An 8,197-nucleotide genomic window follows, 5' to 3' on the forward strand; every position below is an offset into this window, starting at 1 on the left:
ACTAAAGGCTAAATTTGGGTATTATCTAAGAAGAGGGATCTTATGTGCTCCACTATAGTCTCAAACGTGATTGGTAGAAAATGTTAAGAATCTGTAAGTTGCTAGGTCAATGGGAGAAAATAAAACTGCCTTCTTTTTTCTTGTGGCTCCTATCTGTCCAAGCTATCTGCTGTTTTTCTTCAGGGTGGGGGAAAGTGTGTTTGGTCGCTAGGCAACCTGTGTACAGGTAGATGCCTCTGGTGATAGTTAAAGGGATATCTGGAACTAGAGGTAAGATTTGGGAAAGGAGGAAGTTAAGCTTAATTGGCACATCCGCCAGACCTTCTCAAACAGGTAGTCTGGACCTTAAGTCTGTTCTCAGAGAGTACAGAGGTGTCTCTGATAAGGTACTTTCCTCCGTCTGGGGATGGACCTGGCCGGATGCTGCCAATGACGATAATTACAGGGAGGCTTGAACTGGGGTTCTGGCTGAGCATAGCTGTCAGCGCACAAGGTTATCTAAATATTCCTTTAGTAGAGGGGAAATGGTGCCCAATCAATGATGGGAAAGCTACAACAGCACACAAGAAACCCATAGCAGGAAACGGCTGATAATCAAAAGCCAATATCACCAAGGCTCCTTGAGCCTCAGCTTGACCTCTGGAAGGCCCTTGGCTTCTTCCAGGTGTTAGCTTTGTCATCATCTGCTGAGATCCTACTTTGTATATTTTTGCTGCTGGCAGCACCCGGCTTCTGATCAAAGGTTTTGATCAAAGTCCTGAAAGCTGTCTGGGGCCTCAAATACTAGTTGTCATGGTAACCTACAAAGAAACACTTATGACTCTAGAGATTGTATTCTAGAACCTGGGAGCCAAGAGCCAAGGAAAAGACAGCTGGGCAGTGGTGGCGCACGCCTTTAATCCCGGCACTGGGGAGGCAGGAGGATCTCCAGGTTCAAGGCCAGCTGGGTCTACAGAGTGAGTTCCAGGGCTACACAGAGAACCCTGTCTTGAACAAACAAACAAACAAACAGAAAACGCTGACAAAAATCAAATCTTAACTTCTATTATAACACACACACACACACACACACACACACACACACACACACACAATGTGGGTATGTAGGCATATATAATACCACTCAGAGAAAAAATAATTCTGTCCGATGGAGCAAGGTTATGACTGAATAGAACAAAGGTCAATAAAATCCATGCCCTTACCCAGGTTATAGGCAGCAGCCTCCTGCCTCCTACTCCATTTCTACCCCTTCACCTCTACAATGTGTTGTTCCATCCCAGACAGACAGCCAGGAAGCAAGGAGAAACCTATAGCTTTGAATCCTACAGGCCAGTGAGAATAATAGAGATACAATTTTAGCCAGGCAGCGGTGGTGCACAGTTTTCATCCCAGAGGCAAGTGGATCTGTGTGAATTCGAGGCCAGCCTGGTCTACAGAGCAAGTTCCTGGACAGTCAGAACTACATAGAGAAAAGAAAGATGCAATTTTAGCTGCATTTTTTTTTTCTTCCCGAGGCAGGGTTTCTCAGTGTAGCTTTGTAACCTTCCAGGAACTCACTCTGTAGCCCAGGCTGGCCTTGAACTCACAGAGATCCACCTGCCTCTGCCTCCCGAGTGCTGGGATCAAAAGGATGCACCGCTGCTGCTACCACCACCACTGCCGCCACCTGGCTGAGCTGCATTTCTTTAGCTACATAGGAAGCCTGTCTAGAAGAAAATATGAACAGCTCCCATCCTCCCACCCTCAGGACCAAGAAGAGTCTTTCCCTGAGGCCCGAGGCCAAGTTCCTGAGTAGGAGGAATGCCTAAGAGCACCTGCACTGTCCAGACCAGTCCCAAGGTAGACTTGATTCCTGAGAATCTATGACTGACATTTTAACACTTACTTAAATAGTAACTTCCGGGGGGGGGAGGGGAGAGGAGGAAAAGAGAGAGGAGGAGAGGGGAGACTGAGAAAGTGGGAGATTTCACAAACCACAACAACCACTAAACCCAGAACCAGTCAAGTGATGGTGAATTTGATAGTTCTTTATTTCAAGAATGTGTACACAAGCCACGAATGGTAAGAGGCTGAGGCAGGAGGATAGCCAGTTTGAGATAAGACAAGGCTACAGGGTGAGACCTGTTCTCAAAATTAAAAAAAAAAAAGAAAATGAAAAAGGAAAGAAGTGAAGGAAGGGAGAGAGAAGGAGGGAGGGAAAGAGGGAGGGAGGGAAAGAGGGAGGGAGAGAGGGAGGGAGGGAGAAAGGGCTCACATACACTTGCCTGGGGAATAAATGACCAGAAATAAATGACAAGTTCAAGACCTTATTTAAAGACCATTTAAGTGTATTACAGCTTTTAGGATTGGATATGGAGGAACAGGTGTGTTAAATAACCTTCATTTCTAAAATGACTCAGATGCATGATTGATTTAATAGGTGATAGTCAGTGCTTGACGTCTCCCAGGCTGGTTCTAAACACGTGCACGTACCGCTGCAGATAGCCACCAACTAGATTCAAAGCCACAACACAAAAGGATGCCAAGGACACATGAAGAGCACACCACAGCCTGCGTGTTCAGGGGCTGTTTTCCATATGTCCATTCGTTTCTTTTGTTTAAGGCACCTGCCTAAGTTGGGTCATTTAGCACAAAGCCTTGTAAATAAAAGGAACTAGCAATGAAATAAAAGTCTTTACAGTTGCTTGAAAAGGGGACAAAGATATAAAAACTCTTTTATTATTTTTTATGTTTTTTTTTTTATAAGGTTTCTTTCTAACAGCCCTGGCTGTCCTGGAACTAGCTCTGAGACCAGGCTGGCCTCGAACTCACAGAGATCCTCCTGCCTCTGCCTCTCGAATGCATGCACCACCACCACCCAGCTGAAAATTATTTTTTTGCATAAATATCTAGAAATAAGAATTCTGAGTGTACTTTTCAAACTGAGTAAATATGATTCTTTAAGACCTTCATTATATATTCTATATTTTTAATGCCACAGAACTGATGTGAAGATGAGATTTTACAATTTCTAAATTACAGGAGAAATTCCATTCTCCTGGGTGTGGTAGTGCACACCTTTAATCCCAGCACTCAGGAGGCAGCAGAAGCAGGTGGATCTCTGTCAGCTTAAGACCAACTTGGTGTGAATAGTGAGATCCAGGATACCCAGGGTTATGCATGGAGACCATCTCTCAAAAGACAAAGAAGGAAAGGAAATGAAAAAAATGTTCTCGTTGGGTCAATTATGTCCTTCTAAAACAATTAAAATTAAAGCTGTGGATCAAAGAAGCCAACCAAGAGGCTAGCAGGGGTCACTTTTCTCTTAATCAATAGAACACTACTGTATAAAGCATGGACTGACAATGATTTGTTTCCAACTCCTTAAAGCCCCTCCTACACCACACTCCTCCCTCTCTAACACACATACACACAAATACACACACACACACACACATACATACATACACATATTCATACATACACACATACATACTTACACATATACATATATACATACATACACACATACATACATACATACATACACACATTCATACAAATGAAATCACAAAACAGAGTGTGTCTTTCTTCTAATAGGATCCCTGGTGTGATGGGAATATGGCCAGCGTTGTTTTCTAGCAGTGGGAAGGGTGTCATGTGACCTGGAGCACCATACTGCATCCCTGGCATTTCACTGACCTTGCTCCCTTGCAGCTGTCTAAAGCCTTTCCTAAGCTGGGAATGACCATCTCCTAGCTCCATTGCCACCTGCCCTGCCACTCTGCCACCTGTAGCTCTGCCGTGAGCTCCATCAGTATCGATTCCCAAAGGCAGTTTCATCAGCATCCTCTCCATGACAGCCTGCAGTAACAGGTGAAAGATACCAACATCCATCAGCATCCTCTCCATGACAACCTACAGTAACAAGTGAAAGATACCAACATCCATCAGCATCCTCTCCATGACAGCCTGCAGTAACAAGTGAAAGATACCAACATCCATCAGCATCCTCTCCATGACAGCCTGCAGTAACAAGTGAAAGATACCAACATCCATCAGCATCCTCTCCATGACAGCCTGCAGTAACAAGTGAAAGATACCAACATCCATCAGTATCCTCTCCATGACAGCCTGCAGTAACAAGTGAAAGATACCAACATCCATCAGCATCCTCTCCATGACAGCCTGCAGTAACAAGTGAAAGATACCAACACCCATCAGCAACCTCTCCATGACAACCTACAGTAACAAGTGAAAGATACCAACATCCATCAGCATCCTCTCCATGACAGCCTGCAGTAATAAGTGAAAGATACCAACATCCATCAGCATCCTCTCCATGACAGCCTACAGTAACAGGTGAAAGATACCAACAGAAAGGGACAGAATTCCAGCATTCCACACAAATCTCCAGTGATCGCTGTCACAACACAGACTCCAGGGAGGACTGAAGAATAATAAAACGGCAAATGCAGATACTGTTGATTCCAGGGCAACACCAAGTGCCTGGTAAGTATGAGTCTGCACCTTGATGGTTCCTACCGGTGAGAAAAGCAGCTTGGTGTAAAAGGAGATACCTAAGTGTAGAGCCTGTTTGAATATGGGACCTTCCATTGACCAACCGTGTGATTCCCAACAGGGTGTATTTTCTTCCTCTGTACTGCGTCCACATTTGCAAGGACACATAAAAACATCCCTCCCCCTCCCCCACTGTGATGCCCGGAGCTGAAAAGGCGTGTTTCACCTTTCCTGCTCACCTTTTGTGGACTTCGTGGCAAGGCATGGCAAACTCACTGTTATGAATTCTTCCTAGGGTCACAAACCAGGGGGCCCTTCACTCCTCCAGCCTTTCCCTAGTTCTTGGTTTTTTCATCACTGGACTAGCACACCATCTGTTGTAATCAATCCTAACACACACATCATGGGTTGCTATTAAGCTCTCAGCGTTGAGTGAAGTGGGCGGGTTGCTCACACTCATGAAATTTACAAGTCAAATTAGAGGAACGGATTACCGATAATAACACTACTGATAAACAAGCTGGAGAAAATGCTACGGGGGGGGGGGGGGAGAATCACGCCAGCCCTACTGGAGCGGTCACCATGGAGACCAGAGTTCCAGAAGTGCGTTTGTAAGGAAGTGACCCTGAAGCAGAGAGCTAAAGATGAGGAGTTAAGTAGATAAAGGTTGGGAAGGAGAGAACAAAGTGAAGCATAGGGAACTAGGAGAAAGCCCGAGGAACCGATTAGTGTAGAGATCATTTTGGGTGTTTTGGACTCCAGGTTAGAGAAATCACTGAAGGGTTAGAGATAGTAAAAGTGGACTTGCATTTTAAACACACACCCACATCACCACTCCCTCCCCAGGTGCCATGCGTCACCCTGCAAGGGTGGGAACACCACATTGCACAGGCGAAGGAGCAGAAACGCAGCCCAAGGCAGGAAGCTGCTGCCTATGACCTGGGTAAGGGCCCAGGGGACTGGGCGCGTGAGCAGCGTGTGCTCAACAGCGCCAAGCTGAGGGCTGCGGCGACAGGCATAGCAAGATGGATTCAGTCTCTACCTCAGTGCTTCTTGTGTGGAAGACAGTGAAGACTGCGTTCCGGACAGGGATGCATACAATGGAACTGGAGTTCTCTCAGCAGACGAGCAGGAGTTCTAAAAAACCCCGCGGTACTCTGCCGTCTCCTGGGCTGGAGCCTGGCCCTACACAGCCCTTTCAGATAAATCCTGCTCCTTGAATGCCAGTTTTGAGGCTTAGGGATTAAACCTCACTGCTATAGATTTCAGAGTATCTCTTTGGGGATTTTACTTCTTTGAAAAAAAAGAAATGGGCACCTGCTTAGTTCCACAATTCCGGCCTGTACCTTGGTTCTCTCGTTTGCAACCACAGGTCCAGACAAGAACCTACTGAAAGCTCAAGGATGCCAATGAGGAAAAAGTGTGATATCTGCAGGTCCAACCAGGCTAGCATCCCAGCGCCTGACCCACCCAGTGGGGGGCTCCCAGCATCCCCAGCACCAGATCCAGGGCGCGCGGGGGTGGGAGTGGTGGCAGTGGAGGGGTCCCAGCCTCCCAGCACCTGATCCACCCGTGGGGTCAAGGAGAGTCAGGGGTTCCCTACCAACTGCCCTCTCTCCATGAGACTCAACCTCCTAGCCCTGTCCTCATGAGACTCCTGCTGAGTCCCACTGGCTCCAATATCAAGACAGGAGCGCCTTTCTTCTAGCTATGATAGGAGAGATACTTTCACACACACACACACACACAAAAAAAAACCTTCCATTTTCAGCGTCTGGGAAACAGAGAATTACATATTCTCACGGTAATAGACTAATGACTGGTTTGCTGAATTATTTTCACCCTGGTGAAACTATTTTAGTACTTTTGTTAATGTGCAAGGAGGCAGAGGAGAGCGAGGTATTTTCAAGGGCACTCCCACCAGATCCTTACCGACACTCTTTTCTGAGATAGGTGGATTTCTGGGAAGGGCAGAACTCTCACGGATTTCCCATTAGGTTTCGGGCCACAGAAGGGAAAGGACATCTTGCTAAATCTCCCGAGATCACGAAAGTCAGCTAGAATATAGAAACAATATATATATATATGGAATTTTACAATAAGTAGTTAACTGATTTTTGCATGAATAAATTCACGTGATAGGCTGCATAGTAAAAAACAAAACAACTCCCTGAGCATTTAATAGTGTATTAGTGAATGATTATTTACACCGATGGTGTCTGCGCGCTCACCAATTCAAGCCAACTTAATAATGAGAAGCCTGAGGAGAAAATAAGACTCCAGCTCGGTTAGAATAATGATTAATTCCCAACTGCAATTAGCACCTCGGAAGGTCTCAACAGGGATGCTCGCCGGGCGCGCGGCGATGACGTCATGCAACTGTTCCTGTCTGGACTGCGCTGCATTGATGGCGTTGAGGGGTAGGGTACAGACTGTCTCTCTTTTAAAATTTACATAACTTGTTTTGTGGAGGTCAGACGATAACTTGTGAGAGTCAGCGCTCTGCCCCTACCTCGCAGGCTCTGAGGGCCAAACTCAGGTTCTCAAGCTTGGCTGCAGGGGCTTTACCCACTGAACCATCTGACCAGCCCTTCTCGCTACTTTTGTTGTTGTTTATGTGTGTGGGTACTTCGCCTGCATGTGCACCACATGTGTGCCTGGTGCCTGAGGAGGGCAATGGATCCCCTAGAACTGTAGTAACAGTTGCAAGCTGCCATGTGGGTGCTGAGAACAACCTGGATTCTCTTAATGAGCAGCAAAGTGCTCTTAGCTGCTTAGCCATCTCTCCAACCCCGTCTCTATTCTCCTCCTCCTCCTCCTCCTCCTCCTCCTCCTCCTCCTCCTCCTCCTCCTCCTCCTCCTCCTCCTCTTTCCTCTTCTTCTCCTCCTCCTCCTCTTCTTCCTCCTCCTCCTCCTTCTTCTTAAAGATAACTTTTAAATTTTTAAATATATTTCTTTTATTTTATATGTATGAGTATTTTAATGCAATACATATCTGTGTATCATGTGTACCCTGGAACTGGTGTTATGGGGCGATAAGAGCCATCATGTAGGTGCAAGGAATCAAACCAGGACCTTCTTTAAGAACAAATGCACTTAACCACTGAGCCATCTCTCCAACATGCCTGCCTCCACTATATATGTGTTTTTTTTGTTTGTTTTTTGTTTTGTTTTTTTTTTTTGTTTTGTTTTTTGTTTTTTTTTTTTTTGAGACAGTGTTTCTCTGTGTAGTTTTTGGAGCCTGTCCTGGAACTCACTCTGTAGACCAGGCTGACCTTGAACTCACAGAGATTCACCTGCCTCTGCCTCCCAAGGGCTGGGACTAAAGGCGTGCGCCACCATCGTCCGGCTTATCTATTTCTGTTTTCAATGAGGTTCCCAACCGGTTTACTTCGAATAAAGATGTTCTGGTATATTCCCGTCTCCCTCTTCCTTTACATTTATAACTTATGTACCCTTTATAGCCTATACAACTGATGAATTTGGAATTCATCAAGTTTTACCTAAAATCCAAGATCAAGCAACAATGGGATTTTTTTTCCTAGTGTGAAAACATTACCTATCTTTTGATCAGTGGTATGCACATCCGTAGAAGACAGATTCTCTTGATTTAGCCATATCAGTGAAGGAGTCGTGAGAATTGTCACCACCAAATAGGAGTTCCTGATTTTATTTATGTCTGAAAAAACTCAATGGT

At 45.6% G+C, this 8,197-nt stretch overlaps 1 long non-coding RNA gene across 3 annotated transcripts; it reads left to right on the forward strand.

Moving 5' to 3' along the window:
• The first annotated feature begins 809 nt into the window (after positions 1 to 809).
• On the forward strand, positions 810 to 4,604 carry LOC121823726 (uncharacterized). 3 transcript variants are annotated; one of them, XR_013045623.1, is made up of 3 exons: positions 810 to 956; positions 1,748 to 1,839; positions 3,697 to 4,604. It is a non-coding gene; the product is annotated as an uncharacterized LOC121823726 (long non-coding RNA). The 3 variants fall into 3 exon arrangements; XR_006065275.2 differs by lacking the exon at positions 3,697 to 4,604 and adding an exon at positions 2,420 to 2,670; XR_013045622.1 differs by having other exon boundaries at positions 821 to 956; positions 1,690 to 1,839.
• The last annotated feature ends 3,593 nt before the right edge of the window (positions 4,605 to 8,197 follow it).

The sequence above is a fragment of the Peromyscus maniculatus genome, chromosome 18, assembly GCF_049852395.1.
Source record: "Peromyscus maniculatus bairdii isolate BWxNUB_F1_BW_parent chromosome 18, HU_Pman_BW_mat_3.1, whole genome shotgun sequence".
NCBI classification, from domain to species: Eukaryota; Metazoa; Chordata; class Mammalia; order Rodentia; family Cricetidae; genus Peromyscus; species Peromyscus maniculatus.